The sequence below is a fragment of the Rattus norvegicus genome, chromosome 10, assembly GCF_036323735.1.
Source record: "Rattus norvegicus strain BN/NHsdMcwi chromosome 10, GRCr8, whole genome shotgun sequence".
NCBI lineage: Eukaryota > Metazoa > Chordata > Mammalia > Rodentia > Muridae > Rattus > Rattus norvegicus.
Genome location: NC_086028.1, coordinates 69,774,811 through 69,793,128, shown reverse-complemented (window position 1 = coordinate 69,793,128; position 18,318 = coordinate 69,774,811).

Here is an 18,318-nt window from a genome sequence, read left to right as displayed (position 1 = left end):
CTGACTTCTCAGTACCCAACATGTATGTAGTACACAGATATATTTAGAGGCAAAACAAAAAAAAAATTAATTTTAAACAACAACAACAACAAAAAAAGAGTAGTACCTAAGGGGTTGGGGATTTAACTCAGTGGTAGAGCGCTTGCCTAGCAAGCGCAAGGCCCTGGGTTCGGTCCCCAGCTCCGGGGGGAAAAAAAGAAAAGAAAAGAAAAAAAAAAAAAAAAAGAGTAGTACCTAAGGGGTGGGCCAGAGTCTGGCATCTGCCACGAGTCTGTAACTCCAGGGATGTAATGTCCCCTTCTTGCCTTTGCAGGCATCTACATATGCGCGCGCGCACACACACACACACACACACACACACACACACACACACAAATAAATAAAGTAAAATTAAACCATTAAAAACAATAATCAATATGTCTGGTCATAGCTCAGTGGTAGCGTTAGTGCTTATAAGTCCCGGAGTTCGATTCCAGTTCCAAGAGGAAAAAGGCAGTATATCCTTTTGTTCTATGTGGACTGTCTGTATCCAAGTGTATTTGTCAAAAGAAGTCATATATGAAAAAGTTCAACATTAATCAAGGAAGTGCAAGCCACATCAGAAACTGCAGAGATGCATTCCTGTAATCCCAGCACCCAGGAGCTGAGGCAGGAGGACTCCTGGGTGTTTGTGACCACCCTAGAAAGACATAGAAAGACTCTTGTCTCACAAAAACAAACAAGAACAAAACAAAAACAGCTCAACCAACCACATAGCACAGAGGCAGGGGATCACTCCAAATGGGAAAACAACCTGCTATATAGAGAACGTTCCAGTAAACTAGGAAGACCTTATCTTAAAAAATAAAAATGTGGGGCTGGGGATTTGGCTCAGTGGTAGAGCGCTTGCCTAGGAAGCGCAAGGCCCTGGGTTCGGTCCCCCCGGAAAAAAAATAAATAAATAAAAATGTGGGCTGGAGAGATGGCTCAGTGGTTAAGAGCACTGACTGCTCTTCCAGAGGTCCTGAGTTCAATTCCCAGCAACCACATGGTGGCTCACAACCATCTGTAATGGGATCTGGTGTGTCTGAAGAAAGTGACAGTGTACTCATATAAAAAAATTGTTTAAAAAATAAATAAAGTCCCCAGCTCTGAAAAAAAAAGAAAAAATAAATAAAATGTGTTGGGGGATGCTCAGCAGCTGGGGCTGTGAGCCCAGAACTCCTACACGGACCCAGGGTGAGACAGGAGAGTGCTCAGACACTTGTAGGCCAGCTAGCCTGGCACACACAGAAAGTAACTGAGGTTCTGTCTCAACCAAAGGGGACAGTCGCTCTCTGACCAGGACACTCACCGCCATGTGCATGCCGTATCATGCTTGCACACCTACATTCACACTTGAGACTGTTCACAGTTACGAAGATTAAAATAATAAAACTCACAAGATAAAAGGACACAAGGAGATGCCGCCTGCTCTGTTTAGGAGAATAGAAAGGAAAAGGTATGATGTGCTGGTGAGGATGTGGAGGCATCCTCTGTGTGGGGAGCGGGAGCTGGTTTGGCCATCATGAAAAGAATGCAGCTGCTTCCCTAAGGTTTCTCCAACGGTGACGGTGACGGTGACTCAGGTGACAAGGCATCTGCCCTTCCATGACACTGTAATACTACTCATAATTGCCAAGACAAAGCTGGGTGTGACAGTGCCTGCCTGTAATTCCAGACCTTGGGAGGCAAAGGCAGGAGAATTGCCACAAAGTTTAAGGCCAGGAGTACATACATAGCAAGATACTGGAGGAAGGGAGAGAGAGAGAGAGAGAGAGAGAGAGAGAGAGAGAGAGAGAGAGAGAGAGAGAGAGAGAGAGAGAGAGAGAAACTCAACCAAAATGCTCATCAGCCAATAAATGAATTGGCACATATACACAGTGGAATAGTATTCGGCCATGAAAAGGCAAGCCCTATTGCTGGAGAGCACTAAGTTCAATGAGTCAGCACTGCATGGTCTGACGGGGACAGAGTCTGCAGCTGTTGATCTCACAGAAGTGGAGAGCAGAGCAGTGGTTACAGAGAGTTAGAGCTGAGGGAGGAGGGGTGGGGACAGGATCCTGGTATGTGGGCAAGGAGATAATGCATTCTAGTGGTGCTGGATATACATTAAAGAGCTAGAAGAGTCTCTCCACAGAGCCTGACTGGATGCTCGCGACCACTACGCCCAGCTGACTTGGGCTTATCAAACTCCGTGAGACCCTAAGTGTGAAGTTTTCATGTGTTGGTTTTAAAAAGATGAATTAATCACAATTGTTGTAAGAAAGGAGAAGGGGAGAGGACAGAGACAAGGCAGGGAAGGGCAAAAGGGGGAGATGAGGGAGAAGGGGGTGAGGAGGGAGAGGACAAGAGTCAGGAAAGAGAAGAGAGAAGGGGGAGAGGGAGGGAGGGAAGGAGAGAGAGAGAGAGAGAGAGAGAGAGAGAGAGAGAGAGAGAGAGGCACCAGACAACCATTTCATTCGAAGCAGTCGTTCTGTATGGAAAGACCCAAATCTCCCTCTGGGCCAGACTCGATCTGAGAGGAGACAAGGAGGGGGAAGGAACCTGGGCTGGGGGCTCCGCGGTGCGTGCACTGCTGCATTCCCAGCGGACTCTCTTGCTGCTCAGTTTGGCCTGTGCCTGTGTGGGCAGCAGGTTCCGAGCGGGCCCGCCTCCATGAGCTGGACCTTTTGTTTTTAAGTGCACCAACCACATTTTCTCTTTCCTTCCATTCTCCTTCATAACATTAAAAGAAAAGCCCCTGCCTGTCATGTGGTAAGTTCATTAACTAATTCTCTTCAGTCCAAGAGATCCATATGAGCCCGAGATTTGTGTATATTCAATTTGTCCGACAGCCCTATTGACGAAGCCTTCATTACCTCTGCCTTTTGCAGGGAGGCTGGGGTAAGCGGCCACTGCCTTATCTAATGTCTGTTTCTGTTTCCACGTGTGGCTATGGATTTCCCGATGCCCTGTGGGTCTCTGGAAGGGTCATTTTAGCAACATTTACATTCCTGAGGAGTTCATGGCTTTATTTCCCCTGGTTCAGGGTTCTCAGAGTTCATTTGTTGAGGTCAAGGATGCTGAATTCTTAAGATGGAAAATTTAACAGAATACAGAGAGAAGAAAAGCCAATTCAAAATCAGTGACAGAGACTAGAAGCCTGACTGGGACACAAAGCTGCCTGCTGCCCAGCTTCCCCTTAGGGTGGCAGGGAGAAGAGCTTAGTCCCTCTGTCCCCTGGCGACACTCTGCTGCTGCTTCTGACCATTTGCTGAGTCGGAGACAGTGAGGTTGTCAGACTTTAGTGACGGGACACAGCACACTACTGTGGATGGAGGACACACAGGGTTCCTGTCAGTAAGGTCAGGGTGAACTACAGTCTGTGATGCTTTCTGTTGTGGACCCAGGGCTGCAGAGATGACTCAGTGGTTAGGGACAGACATGTCCTGTTCTTATAGATGACCTGAGTTCAGTCCCTAGCAACTAGGTCACAGCTGACTGTCACTCCAGCTCCAGGGGATCTAAACCCTTCTTCTGGATGCCAAAACTCCCTTTCACACATACACAGACAGTCAGACAAACATGCAGACAGACAGACAATCAAACAGACACACACACACACACACACAGTCTTTAAAAAAAATCTCGAGGCTGGAGATGGCTCAGTGCTTAAGAGCAAGCACGGAGTGCCCTTCCAGAGGACCTGGGTTCAATCCCCAGCACCCACATGGTGACTCACAGCCATCTGTAATCCCAGTCCTAGGGGATCAGGTGCTCTCTTCTGGCCTCTGTTGTCACCAGGTACACATGTGGCACACAGACATGCATGAAGCCCAAACACCCATACACATAAACAAACAAACAAATAAATATAAACTAAAATCTTTCTTTTTTAGTTGGAGAAGTGAATTAGATGAGTCAGCCAGCCCTATTTTTAGGGTCTTTAGCGGCAGTGGCTGCTGTAGGAAGCTCACAGGATGTTGTTCCTGGCTCTGCTCTAAGCTGTTTACTGTAAGGTGGGCTCTGGCTGAGGCCTAGCGAGCTGTGTTCCTGCAGGTATCCCTGCCATCCCAGCATTCACTGCCACCCACACACTGGCTGCTAATCCGGGAAGCCTGACCCAGAACCCGCTTTCAGGTGTGGCTCACTTGGCTGAGGAGTTGGCTGTGATGTTCTAGATGCTTCCTCCTTGGCCAGAGAGCCCGCTGGAGGGCGGGTGCGTTAGCACGAAGTAGTGCTGATAGGAGATCAGGGTTATTAACTCAGTTCTGCATTTGCTTTCCACAGAGAGGTCCAGGGTCGCTCCATGCCTGCCGGTACTGAGGTGACGTCCAGGCATGGGCCTTCCTGTGTCCTGTGATGATGACTGTGACTCTGAGAGTGGCTTAGGGCATGTAGGCCCTAGCTATCCGATGGAACTTTCTAGGGCAACTTTCTAGCCCTTTCATTCTGGAGAGTCCCTTGCTGGGAGTAGCTTTTCAGCACTTAGTGGAGCTCCCTAAGGCTGCAGGACAGTTCCTCATTGTATAACTACTCGCCATTTTTTTGTGAGTTGACAGGCAAGCCAGAGCTGTCCCTGGGCAGACAGGCCTGCGAGTCACACACCTGTGCCAGCTCCACCAGCAGAGCTCCCAGGCCCTGCGAGATGTGGAAGTGTCATGTCTCCGGAGTTCTCAGCCCTAGGATCTGGGGTAAGCAAAAGTGGTGCCGTGGGTGGTTTGGCATCTAGTGCCCAGGGTGCTTGTGGGGAGGGCGAGCCTCTCCTGAGGGATTAGGCTGGGACAGAATCCCTAAAGCCGCACAATTACCTTCGGGTTTGACTCCTGTGTCCTTTCAAGTTGTAGCGTGCTGCACTTGGCTTTGAGAGCACCACGGACGCCTAATAGGGAACACTTCTGAGTGTGATAACTCTGGGCTGGTATTGTTTGAGAAGATAAGCAGAAAGGTGCAGGGGATTCTGAATCCACTTATCGGTGCCTTAGCAGGAACACGGGCTCTCTGCACCCCACCTACAAGCTGCAATGTTTTCCCAGGATTCTGTGCGGCACCTGCCTTGGAAAGCTTTGCTCCCAGGAGACCCAGGCCCAGGCCCAGGTTGTGTGTGTGTGTGTGTGTGTGTGTGTGTGTGTGCGCGCGCGCGCACGCGCGCGCGTGTGCTCGCGCCCTCCTGCATCTCCTATGTGGCAGTGTCCTGCGGTTGGCCCCCAGCCTCTGGAGCCCCGTAGAAACCGTTTTAAGGTCACATCTCAATCCTGGAGGAGGAGGTGGGAGAGGACAGATGTAAGCCCTAGTTCCCGTTATATAATTAGACAGAACTCGTCCTTTCAGGAGGAGCAAAAACGAGGCCAAGGACAGCCTGAGCCTGACATTGCTTCTTGTAGTGGCCTGGGCAAGTGGGCCACAGAGATTTCTGCTCTGGCGACGAGGTCCTGCCTTGGCTTCCGATGGCCAGGAGGGTCTGTTTGGAGAGGAGCATACCCTAAGTTTCTTTTGGGGTAAACACTTGTTTTCTGTCCCAAGTGGAGATCAGGGGGAGCTAACAGCAGCTGTGGGCTCTGTCACTGATGACTACAGTGTCATTCTGGTTCTGACAGTCCTTGTGGCCCCTGGCTGTTGTGAGTACAATAAACACGTGTGCCTCTTTATTTACACAGTTGAGCACCAGGCCGGCCCTTCTGAAGTTCGTTCCATTTACGAGGTGGTGAAATGCTGACACTTTATTAATTGCAGATAGGGCTGCTCATAGGAAGCTGGGCTTCTGTTCCGTGAGCCTCTGCGTTCATACACTCCTTCCACAGTGAGGACTGGTTTCTCCCCTTGCCTCTCCCCCACCCCCAGAAGAGAATTTCAACTTCAAGACAAACAACTTCATTTACAAGTGTGCCTCTAATTAGCTGCAGAATTAAGAAAGCTGAGTTTTCCCCCATAGATCGGCTAAAGCCCCCAGGGAGACTGGCGGAATAGGGAGAATCGCATTTCCAATTATTTTGTTGAATTGCTAATTTAGTTATTGTGCCTGGTGTAATTGTGATGGGTATTGGGTGTGCAATTCAATTTGTTTTAAATATTTGTGGGAAGGCTGATCAGTAATGGAGCTGACCTATTTTATGGCCCAAATTGAGAAAAAAAGGCTAAAACATAACAGCCACAGAGATATGGTTTGTTTCCATTTTTATCTGGATCGTTCGCATCCCTCTTAGGCCGTCCGACGCAACAACAGGATTAAATGAAAAAATGACGGCATTTTGATCCTCTCCCTTTGAAGGCAGCACTGGCCCTGGTAGTTTAATATGCAGATTCTGTAGGGAAGTGTGATCCAGCCTGAGAAGTCCCCACCCCATTGCCTCTGTGCCTACAAGTGACCTGAGAACGGGCTGGAACCTTGGAAGGGGTGAGGACCTGCAGCTCGGTCAGTCAGGAGTGCCGTTCCTACTGACTGAAACCCAGAGCCCAGGAGTCCAGGAGCCTGCACAGAAGGGAAGGGATGTTTGATGCTTTGAGCACAGGGCTTGGTGACCAGAGTCCCCACCCAAGGGAATGTTCACACGCTTGCTCGTGTGGCTTGAGCCAGTGCAGCTATGTTGAGGGTTAGGAATGAGATGTCTTCACTCCCAACAGCAGTGACTTGCTGGGACTCCTTGAGGCCCTGTCTGCAAAGTAGAGGTCACACCCTTGGGAACTGAGTAATTCCAGTCTGGGTCTGTAGGGAGGTCAAGGATATGTCCTGGAGGGTCACAGAGAATGTCTGGGTGCTGTGGGCTCTGTGTCAGGCTGCTCACCTGAAGCCATATCACCACCATCACACACACACACACACACACACACACACACACACACACACGCATACACACACATGCACACACATGCATACACACACGCACATACATCTATATGCACACACACATACACACATGCATACATACACATGCACACACATACACATACACACACATGCACACACATGCATACACACACGCACATCTATATGCACACACACATACACACATGCATACATACACATGCACACACATACACATACACACACATGCACACACACACTAAGCTGAGCCAAATCCACAGTGGCCAGTCCTAGAAGACTTTGAGAGAGGAAACAGTAAGATGAGGACGGTTGTCATATGATCTAAAAGGTTTCATTTTGAACTCCCAATTTGCTGATGAAGGAGCTGGTGCCTGGCGTTCTCCTTTAGAAGAAGAGTGACAGGCAGCTGAGCCCCACCCTTATCAAGCTTTCCTAGAGGACCCGGGAGACAGCAGCTGAGGGGTGCAGCCCTGCAGCTGAGGAGTGGGAACCAACAGAAAAAAAGACCAGCGGCACCTGAGAGGGTATCTGGGGCAGGTGCACCTGAAGAGCCTGGAGGCCAGTGCATGATGTCCTTGTCACCCCTGCCCCTTGCTGTCTCCTCACACACTGTGTAGCTTTATTATTGAGGTATTATTGACACAGCTCAAAATCCACCTTTTGGGGGCGGGATAGGATTTTATCTTTTCTTTTGCATGTGGAGCTGTTCTTGCCCGTGTGTCTGTGCACCATATACATGCCGTGTGTCTGCAGAGGCAGAAGAGGGTATCACATCTTTGGGACTGGAGTCATGGATGACCACCATGTAAGTGCTAGGAATTGAACCCAGGTCCTCTGGAAGAAGAGCCAGGGCTTTACTGCTGAGTCATTTCCTGGTCCCCATGGAAACCCAGCCATTGCTCAGTGGTTCTCAGTAAGGCTGTGATGTGACACCATCAAAGCTCAGGGTTCGTTCATCCTCCATTTTGATTGACAGTGCATCTCTGGCCCTGATCCTGGGCCCAGGAATAACTTCCTAGAGCTGCAGGCACAGTTTAATAAGAAAGGTTGGGGCTGGAGAGATGGCTCAGCGGTTAAGAACACTGACTGATCTTCCAGAGGTCCTGAGTTCAAATTCCAGCAACCACATGGTGGCTCACAACCATCTGTAATGGGATCTGATGCCCTCTTCTGGTGTGTCTGAAGACAGCTACAAGGTACTTATATATAATAAATAAATATTTTTTTAAAAAAAAAGGTCAGACAAGAAGCATCTTTAGGCAGTCTTCTTTTACTCAGCACAAAGGCCATCTTGCATGCAGTGTTTTGTAGTCCATACCTTTTTATTAGGTCAGTGTCACACTGTGTACATTTAATACCACATTTTGTATGTCCGCTCAGCTGTGTGGAGAGGGTGTATAAGGCTGGTGTGCACGGTCACAAGGCTTTGTGGGTCATGCTTTCCTCTCTCTTGGGTAGGCAGGGCACTCCTGGCTACGTAAGTTACAGGTAACGTCACGGTTCACGGCTTATGAAGTGACCAAGCTTTTCCACAGTAGCACGTTTCCCCACAGCCAATCAGTGCTTCCTGGCTGTCCTCCTTTGAAGCTATCCCAGTGAAGACTCTCAGCATGGCTTCTGGGCACTTCCCTAATGCCTGACTCGGGGCCTCTGCTCCGACCTGTATTAGCAATCCATCTATCAATCTATTGTTTGTACTTTACACCTTTTGCCCATTTTTTTTTTCTTTTTTTCGGAGCTGGAGACGGACCCAGGGCCTCGAGCTTGCTAGGCAAGCGCTCTGCTACTGAGCTAAATCCCCAACCCCGCTTTTGCCCATTTTTAATGGCCTCATCATGTCGATTCCTTGTATGTTTTGGATGTGAGTCCTTCATTAAAAATATGGTTGGCTTATTTTGCTTTTCTTAATAAGGTATGTTTTTATTTTATGTATATGAGCATGCTGTTGCTGTCTTCAGACACATCAGAAGAGGGCACCGGATCCCATTACAGATGGTTGTGAGCCACCATATGGTTGCTGGGAATTGAACTCAGGACCTCTGGAAGAGCAGTCAGTGCTCTTAACCACTGAGCCATCTCTCCAGTCTAAGATATGTCTTTTGAAGCACAAAAATTTTGATAAAATCTGAGCCAGGTGTGGTGGTGAATTCCTTTGACCCCAGACCTCAGGAGGCAGAGGCATGTGGATCTCTGTGAGTTGAAGACACCCGGGTCTACATAGTTCCAGGATAACCAGGGCTACATCGTGAGACCTGAGTTTTTTTGTTTGTTTTTTAAAAAACAAAAACAAAACAACAAAAAACCCAACTGATTTCTTTTTTTGGTATCACATTTAAGAAGGCTTTGTCTAACCCAAAATCACAAACACATGGATGCTTCCTCTCAGAAATTAGAGCTCTCAGTTATTATTTGGTTGATTTTAGAGACAAGGTCTTACTGTGTAGCCCAGACTGGCTATGAGCCCAGGATCCTCCTGCCCGAGCCTCCTGATTGCTGGGCTAACAGTCTTGTCTGTGACCACTGTCCACAGACTAGTCCTCACCGTATGTGAACTGTCTATTTGGTCCTGGTATGGGACTCTAAGAATACAGTTTTAATCCAGAACCAATTGACCATATACTGATATATATTATATATTATACTTTACCTGTTTTGAAATCAGCCAGCATTAAGTCCTATAAATATTTATCAGAATTGTCTAGCTGTTTGGCGCCGTGTATTTCCATAAGATTTTAGGATAGATTTGTTAATTCTGTCTTGAGACAAGGTCTCAGGTAGCCTAGGCTGGTCTAAAGCTCACAGGACTCCTGGTTTATGCCAGGGATCAACTCTAGAGCTTCATGCATGCTAGGCAATTTCTTTACCGACTGAGTTACAGCCCCTGGCACCAAATTTGTTGATTTCTACAAAGACTTCTATGCCTGCTGAGATGGTCACAGGTACACAAACCGTTTGGGGAGGCTGGGCCCAGGGGTTTGAGGCCCATGTGGGTACACAGTAGGGCCTGTGTTTGAAAATATAATAAAAACCAGATAAAATCCACTGCTATTTTGATGTGAACTGCACCAACTTTACAGATCAGTGTGGGAGAACTGGCATCTTAGCCCCAAGACTCTGATTCGCAAGTGCAGACCTCTCCCTTCGTTGCTATCTAGCTTCTCTAGGCAGTGTTTACAATTTCTTGTGTACAAATCTTGGTCCTTTGTGAAATTAAGTATCTGGTTTTGGTGCTGTAAGGAAACTGTTAATTTCAACTTCTCCTGGCTAGCACTGATACACACGTGAGGACCTTACTTATTTTGTGATCATTCTGTTTGAAACAAGGTCTCACCGTGTAGCCTGGGAGTAGGTGTTGAAGCTGCAACCGTCCCTAGCTTCAGCTTGCAAGTGCTGAGATTATTGGGTGAGCCACCATGCCTGGCACAACCCCCGCCTCTAAGTATTTTCCTCAGCTCATTCTGTTCTTTAGCCTCCAATACCCTAGTGAGTAGCAAGAGTGAGAGCCTGGCCTTCCGTCATCTCCGTCATTAGCTCCTCTCATACGAGGTTTCTGCATAGACTCACTTTCTCAGGATGAGGCCAGTCTCGATTTGTTGAGAATTTGTGACGTGGGTTGGTGCTGGATTTCTAAATGCCTTTGCTGACACTGTATGACCAGTGGGTTCTTTCTGCCTTTGATTGAGAGGTGTTACATCGATTTTGGCTGTTAAACTAATCTTGTATTCCTGAACAAATGACAACTAACTATGGGGTATGTCTTTGAAAAATTAACATTGCTGGACTGTTTATTCATATTTACTAAGATTTTGTAGTGTTTAAGACTGGGCCTCGGGGTTGGGGATTTAGCTCAGTGGTAGAGCGCTTGCCTAGCAAGCGCAAGGCCCTGGGTTCGGTCCCCAGCTCCGAAAAAAAAAAAAAAAAGAAAAAAAAAAAGAAAAAAAAAAAAAAAAAAAAAAGACCGGGCCTCACTATCTGGCCTGGGCCAGCCTCAAACTCACAGAGATTTGCCTGCTTCTGCATCCTTAGTCCTGGGATCAAAGAGTTAGTTGCACCCATGTCTGGGTAAGGTTTTCACATCTGTGTTCACGATGGATGGGAGCCTCCTATGGCTTTGGTACCAGCACATTGGCCTAATGGGATGAGCCGGGTGCTGTCCCCTTCTCCCTTCTGTGATGAGAGGACCCATGCTTTTCTTTAGAACTGAGCTGTCAGCATCTGTCTTCCTAGAGAGCTGCCTGACTTACAATCCTTGCTGTGTGGACGATGGTCCCTTCCTCTCTCATTTTATTTGCTTCTGTATTTTATGCACATGGGTAATTTGTCAACATGTCTAGACAGCAGAGGAGGGGACTGGACTCTACCGGACTTCAGTTACAGATGGCTGTGAGCTGCATGTGGGTACTGGGACTTCTGGAAGAGGACCCACTGTTCTTAACAGAGGAGCCCATCTCTCCAGTCTCTCATTCCTAATTTTGGAAGTTTGTCTGGTGTGCCCTTTAAAAAAAAGAGAGGGCTGACTCTTGGCCTTGTAGATTTTTCTCTATTTGGACCATTTTCTTCCATCCATGTCTACTTTCCTCCTGCATTCCATTGCTTTGAGTTTTCTGTTCTTTTTCCAGGGTTGGATGTTGGTTTTCAACAGGAGTTTAAACTATTGTACCAGGTCCAGACCTGCCATTGTTAAATGACTTTTCCTTCCCTCTTTCTTTTTTAATAATTTACTTTTACTTTTCCCATGTATGGGTGTTTTGTCTGCATGTGTGTCTGTGCACCATGTGCATGCAGTGCCCACGAAGGCCAGAAGAGGGCACCAGGCCCTCTGGGACCATAGTTACAGACGGTCGTGCCCCAGGATGTGGGTGGTGGGAACTAAGCCCAGCTCCTCTGCGAGAGCAGTGAGAGTTTGATCACGGAGTCATCTCTCCAGCCCCTCTGGATCAGTTTTAAACTTTTCTCCGAGACAGCAGCTCACTTTGAAACATCGGGTGGCCTCTGTTCTCTCTCCCTCCTTGTCCCTCCACCTCCCATGTGATGGGATCGCAGACATCACCACCATGTCTATTTCTGCATCACGTGTCTGTTCCTTTTCTCTAGTGCTAGTTTTGCCTTTTGTATTTTGGGACTGTGCTGATAGGTGTGATTATTATAGGATGGATGGGTGTTTATTGTAAATGTCCATTTGTCTCTACAGTACCTGTACCTCTCCCTCTCCCCCTCTCCCCGTCCCCCTCTCTTCCTATCCCTCTCCTCCTATCCATCTCCCTCCCCACCCCCCCACCCCCCCATCTCTCTCAACAGGGTTTCTCTACATAGCACTGTCCTGTAATTCATTATGTAGTCCAGGCTAACCCTCAAACTCTCAAAGAGACTTTGGACTTTCACAGGGTTGAGACTGTTGTAGATTGGAACTTTGAAGTTGGACTAAACACATTATGATATAGCTGTAAGTCTGTGGGGGCCAGGGAGTGGAATGTGATACTTTGAATAAACATGACCCTCACAGGCTCACAGGGAATGTCACTCTTAGGAGGTGTGGCCTTGTTGCTGCCTTTGAATCAAGATGTAGAACTTTCTACTTCATCTCCACCCTCAAATCTGAGTGCTGCTGTGTTAATGCACCAGATCTCTGAAGCTGTAGCCCAGCCCCAATTAAATGCCGACCTAATGAGCTGTTCTGGTCATGGTGTCTCTTCACAGCACTAGATGCCCTGAGACAGAAGTTGGCACTAGGGTCTGGGGTCTTGCTGTCATAGGCTCGATTATGCTTTTTTAAAATTGTTTTATTTATTATATATAAGAACACTGTAGCTGTCTTCAGACACACCAGAAGAGGGGATCAAATCCCCTTACAGATGTTTGTGAGCCACCATGTGGTTACTGGGAATTGAACTCAGGAACTCTGGAAGAACAGTCGGTGCTCTTAACCACTGAGCCATCTCTCCAGCCCTTGATTATGCTTTTATTTGGAGGAATGTGAACTGTGGAACTTTTAGATTAGAAAAGTAGTTGAACTCCTTAAGCAGGCTTAATGGGCCATACTAGTAGAACCATGGAGGACAGTGGAACTGAGGGTGATTTGAACTGTGGGGGCCTAGCTCAAGAGGAGAATGTCAGTGGCCTCGAGTATGTATTCTGTTGCTAGAACCTGTAAGTAAGGTCTCAAATTTGGTATGATTTTTCAAGGTTTTGTTGATTTGTTTTCTTTAATACCTTATATGCTAAGTAGCGTGCCCTTTGTATAGCATGCTGTAGTGTGTATGTCCTAGATAGAGTGTTTACAATATGAAATGTGATATACTGAATTATGCACTTTAAAATGGTAAGTATATTTAATAGATCTCCAAACCTTTTCATCCCAACTAGCCCTGAGTTTCTTAATTTCGTGTGTGTGTGTGTGTGTATACACACGTGTGTGTGTATGTGTCTGTGTGTGCTTGTGGTGTGTGTGTGTGTGTGTGTGTGTGTGTGTGTGTGTGTAGGACACCATCTCTATGTACAGTTCCTGGGGAGATGTATGAGGAGCAGACTGGATCATATGTAGCGCTAAGGTTTTGATGGGAGCAGAAGCAGTGACTCAGTAGTCGAGAGAGCTTTGCTCTTCCAGAGGACCAGTTCCTAGCACTCAGGTTGGATAGCTCACTGCTTGAGGCAGCAGCTCTGGGGATCCAATGCTCTTTTCTGGCCTCCACAGACATGCACATACATGTGGTCGACATGTGACAAACACACACATAAATAAAACAGGGGAAAGGTTTTGTGGAACTGTTTTCACAGCAGCCCCTTTCACGCCTGTCACTGTGCAGGAAGTTCTACCTCCGTGTTTTTAGCGACAGTCGCGGTCACTTTCACATGTGCTATCCTAATGTACCTGTGGTGACATCATGCTATGGCTTTGTTTTTCTCCACCAAGTGATGCTGGCCACCTGGAGAGATGTCTAAGAATTTCACCACCAGGCTTTGTGGCTGCAGCCGAGCTCTTTATATATTTTAGATATCGACCCCTTACTGGACATAAGATGTGCACTTGTGACTTACATTAGATTCATGGTTGTCTTGAGGACATTCTGCTGACTAGAAATCAGTACAGTTCTGGCAAAGTCCGCAGCTTGGTTCTTCCCCTTCCGTGTGACCGTCATGTGTAGTACAAGGTATAATTCTATTTTCTTTCTTTTTCTTTTTTAAAGATTATTTATTTAATGTATGTGACTACACTGTGGCTCTCTTCAGACACAGCAGAAGAGGGCATCAGATCCCATTACAGATGGCTGTGAGCCACCATGTGGGTGCTGGGAATTGAACTCAGGAAGAGCAGTCAGTGCTCTTAACCTCTGAGCCATCTCTCCAGGCCCAGGTATAATTTTAAAACCCTTGCTTTTACATTTATGGGGTTAGGGAGCATGTGCCATTGTACATGGTGACAGGGGGCAGCTTCCTAGCATTGGTTCTTCCAATCCACTGTGTGGATTCTGGGGGTCAAACTTGGATTGCCTTGCTGGCCCAATCTTTTTCTGATTATCTATCTATCTATCTATCTATCTATCTATCTATCTATCTATCTATCTATCTATCTATCATGTATTTTTGAGACAAGGTCTCAATATGCAGCCTGGGTTGCTTTGAACTTGAGATCTCCCTGGCCAGGCATGTACACCCGGCATAACTGTGGATCTACTGGTGGTTCCAGAAAAGAGAACACATGTGGTTTTTTATTGTTCATGTTATTTCTTTCTTGGGGCACATCTCTCTGCATACATTTGCACTGCTGCTTGGATTCATCTTTTTCCTAATGATTGACTGTCTGTAATAACTTCTGCATGCTGGGCTGCTGGTGTGTGTGTGTGTGTGTGTGTGTGTTTCTTTTTTTGTAAGAAATTTTTTTTTAACCTTCACTTATTTTAGAGATAGTTTTGCTCCTTATGGCTCCTTTTCTTTTAAAAAACTATTGATTTTTAAATTTATTTTGCTTGTTTTGCCTTTTTTTTGTTAAAGATTTATTTTATGTCTACAAGTACACTGTCTCTCTCTCTTCACCAGAAGAGGGCATCTGATCCCATTACAGATGGTTGTGAGCCACCATGTGGCTGCTGGGAATTGAACTCAGGACCTCTGGAAGAGCAGTCAGTGCTCTTAACCACTGAGCCATCTCTCCAGCCCCTGCCTGCTTTTTAAATTTTGATGTTTATGTATCACACGTGTGCACCAGATGCCTGTGGAGGCCAGAAGAGGGTGTCAGGTCCCCAGGAACTTGAATTCAGTAGTCAGTTGTGAATTGCTCTATGTGGATACTGGGAATTAAACTCAGGTCCTCTGAAAGAACAGCAACGTCTCAGTGCTGTGCCATCTCTCCAGCCCTGTCTCATCCTTAGGATTCTCAGTTGCTTTCCCTCGTAGTGTCAGCTTATTGCATCCTGGTGAGGGAGACGGGTGCTTGGCTGTCCCGTGTGGTTCTTGGGGCCTCTTCTTTGGGTCGTTTTGGTTGTTTACTCTTCTTATCTATGGAAGTTAATTTCATCTGACCGGGAAGCTTGCTTCAATCTCCCTCTGCCCCTCCCTCATCTCGGGCCCTATGCATGCTTGGGTTACTGCACTAGGATTCGAGGCTGTTTGTTCTTTGATTTATCATTTTCCCTGTTCTTCACATTGTATGAAGTTCTTCAGTTTACTTCCTCTGGCTCTTTAGGGTCTGCCCTCATCGTAGCACACTGGCACTGTGGCGAGTATTTTTGTTTGAGACAGGACCTCTGTGAAGTTACAGTGCAGTGACTCTGCCCTCTGCCTCCTGAGTGCTAGGATCACGGGCACATACCCAGCTATTAGGATGTACTTTAAAAATGTGTTCCTTTTTGAGATTCTCCAATGGCTAATTCATTGTTGCCCATTTTGTTTTTATTGTTTTTTGTGTATGAGTGTTTTAGCTGCATGTATACCACATGTGTCCTCGGTGCCCATGGAGATTAGAAGAGGGTGTCAGACTCCCTGGACATGGTTACAGATGGTTGTGAGCCACCATGTGGGTGCTGGGTATTGAACCTGGATTCACTAAGAACAACCAGTGCTATCAGCTTCTAAGCCACCTCTCCAGCCCTGCACTTTCCTTCTAAAATGAGGTTTCCTTTCACTGATTCTGTGTGTGCTTGTGCGTGTATGTTTAACAATGGGTTGAACACGGCAGGGCTTGTGTGGGTTAATTGTCTGCTGTCACTGAGCCATTTCTAAGACCCTGGTCATATTTGTAATAGATCCGAGGTCTCTGGTAGGTCCACCATCTGTGCCCACACAGATTTCTTTTGACTTTTTCCCTTTGAAGATGAGTGTATCAGTTTTAGTTGAAAAAAAAAAAAGGGCATTAATATTAGTAATTAGAGGTTCTCAATTTTCCCTCTGTTAAGTGGTTCATTATTATTATTTATTATCATTATTATTTTTGGTTAAGACCAGCCCTCATATAGCTCAGGCTGGCCTTGAGTTTGCCATGTAACCAAAGTAGCCTTGAACTCCCGATCTTCCTGTTCTCACTTCCCAGGGCACTGTATTTCTTTCTTGGCAACCTGACTTACTCTATAGATTCTGTTTCCTGCTTGGCACACGATGTTCCCACCCTCTTCCATTTTACAATAATTTTGAGGCTGAGCTTCCTCAGACCATCCTGTGCCTGGTGGCCAATGACTTGGGCTACTCCCCGAGCCAGGTCATCCTTTGTTGTGTGTTTATATGAGGGTACGTGTTCAGTGTGAAAGTCTGCCCTGGCTTGTGGGTTTGGAGGTCTTTTGCACTTCCCGTGCTCAGCTCTTCTGGGACGGTATGGAGAGCCGAGCAAGGCCTCCTGCGGCTGGCTCTCACTTCCCGCTCTGACAGCTGTCCGGTCAGGCTGCTCTCTGCCAGGCTAGCTGGGGACTGGTCTTCGCTGCACGTTAACCAGTTCCGACTGTTAATGCCAATGCCCCTGGGCATGGATTGTTATTTGGACTTCAGCTTCAGCCAGGATCCCAGGTTGGGATGTTTTTAGGGCTGGGTGAAATCACTGGATCTCTCTCCTTTCCTTTCTCTTGCATCCCAGGGAAAGCAAGTCTCACTCCACAAAGTCCTTCTGCAGAGCTCGGTGTCACTTCTCGTTAGCATTCATGTCTACTGCAGGCCTAGAGGATCCTGTACCCTAAGGGATAATTCCCCAACAGTGTCCTATGAGAAAGGTACTTCTGAGTGATGACAGATCCCTAGTTTTCTAAGAAATGAACAGGTAGGGATAGTAGGATGGCTCCGTGGGTAGAAGTGCTTGCCACAGAGCTTAATGCCCTGTGTTTGATCCCTGAACCCATGGGGTCTCTTACCTCGACCCATACCGATGGCTCCCTTGAGCCTTCACTCACAAACAGCACAGGTAAAACAACTACCCTGAGAACTTGCTAGTAACACCCAGCGATGGCATCATGATGTCTAGACTTCTCGGAAAGCCATTAGAATCCACACAGTGCGGGCGAGGTGTCAGGAAATTTCCCAAGGATGGGGGTGAAGAGCCCAGCTCAGACTCGCCTGGTCCAGACTTGAGGCAGGGTCTGGCTATGGCCCAAGGCTGGCCTAGAATTTGCTATCATCTTGCTCTGCCTCCTGATTCCTGGCATTAGAGGTGTGTGCCACCCTGCCCCGTTCTACCTGCGCTCTGTGTAGTGGCCAGGTAGTCCAGGCAGAATGCTGTTAGCCTTTTCCTATCTCTAGAACCCTTCCTACTTCCTCTAGAATAATCGAGTCATTCAGCCCCACTGACTGAGGCCTACCCTACCCACTTTCAGTTCCCACCCAATGTAGCCCGTTCAGCCTTCCTGTGCTCCTGGGATGGAGACATTCTGTTTTCTCAACACCTGCAGGGCGCTTTCCTTTGGGAGACACAGCTTACTAGAGCACTGAGTTCATGAAGCTGTCCTAATACCAGTACTTGTTAACTGACTAATAGGGTCTCCAGCCACAAGGCAGCCAGTTATGTCCAGGATCAGAGAAACCCAGTAGACACAAAGACAGCTTAGATGTCTGAGGCACAGGCAGTTTTGGAGTACAGGAAATAGCTGTCAGCCTAGTATTAGTTTCAGTAATTGACCAGGGTGTCCCCGCTAACTCATGGACCACACGTACACTAGGAACTTGAGCTTGGACGCGGATTTTGTGACACCCAGGACAATTCTCCATTGTCTTTGTGCAGGCCCTGGTCTAAATGTCCCAACACACTGACCCACATTCAGATGTCAGAGGCAGAGGCGTCTGTGAGCAGGGGCAGCTCTGACACCTGCTTGCTTTGTCTGTCACTCTCCCAGGGACCCGAGTCACAGCAGACACCAACACTTCTGGCAGGAGTTGTCTCTGAGCCCCCTGCCTCCCCGATCACAGGCAGTGTGAGCCTGTCTCAGAAGCACAGACCAGAGCTAGCTAAGCACAGGGTCTGTTGAAGAAAGGCATACCCTGGCCCTCAGGTGCAGACCAGGCTTCTGTGCTGACTCGGATTCTTC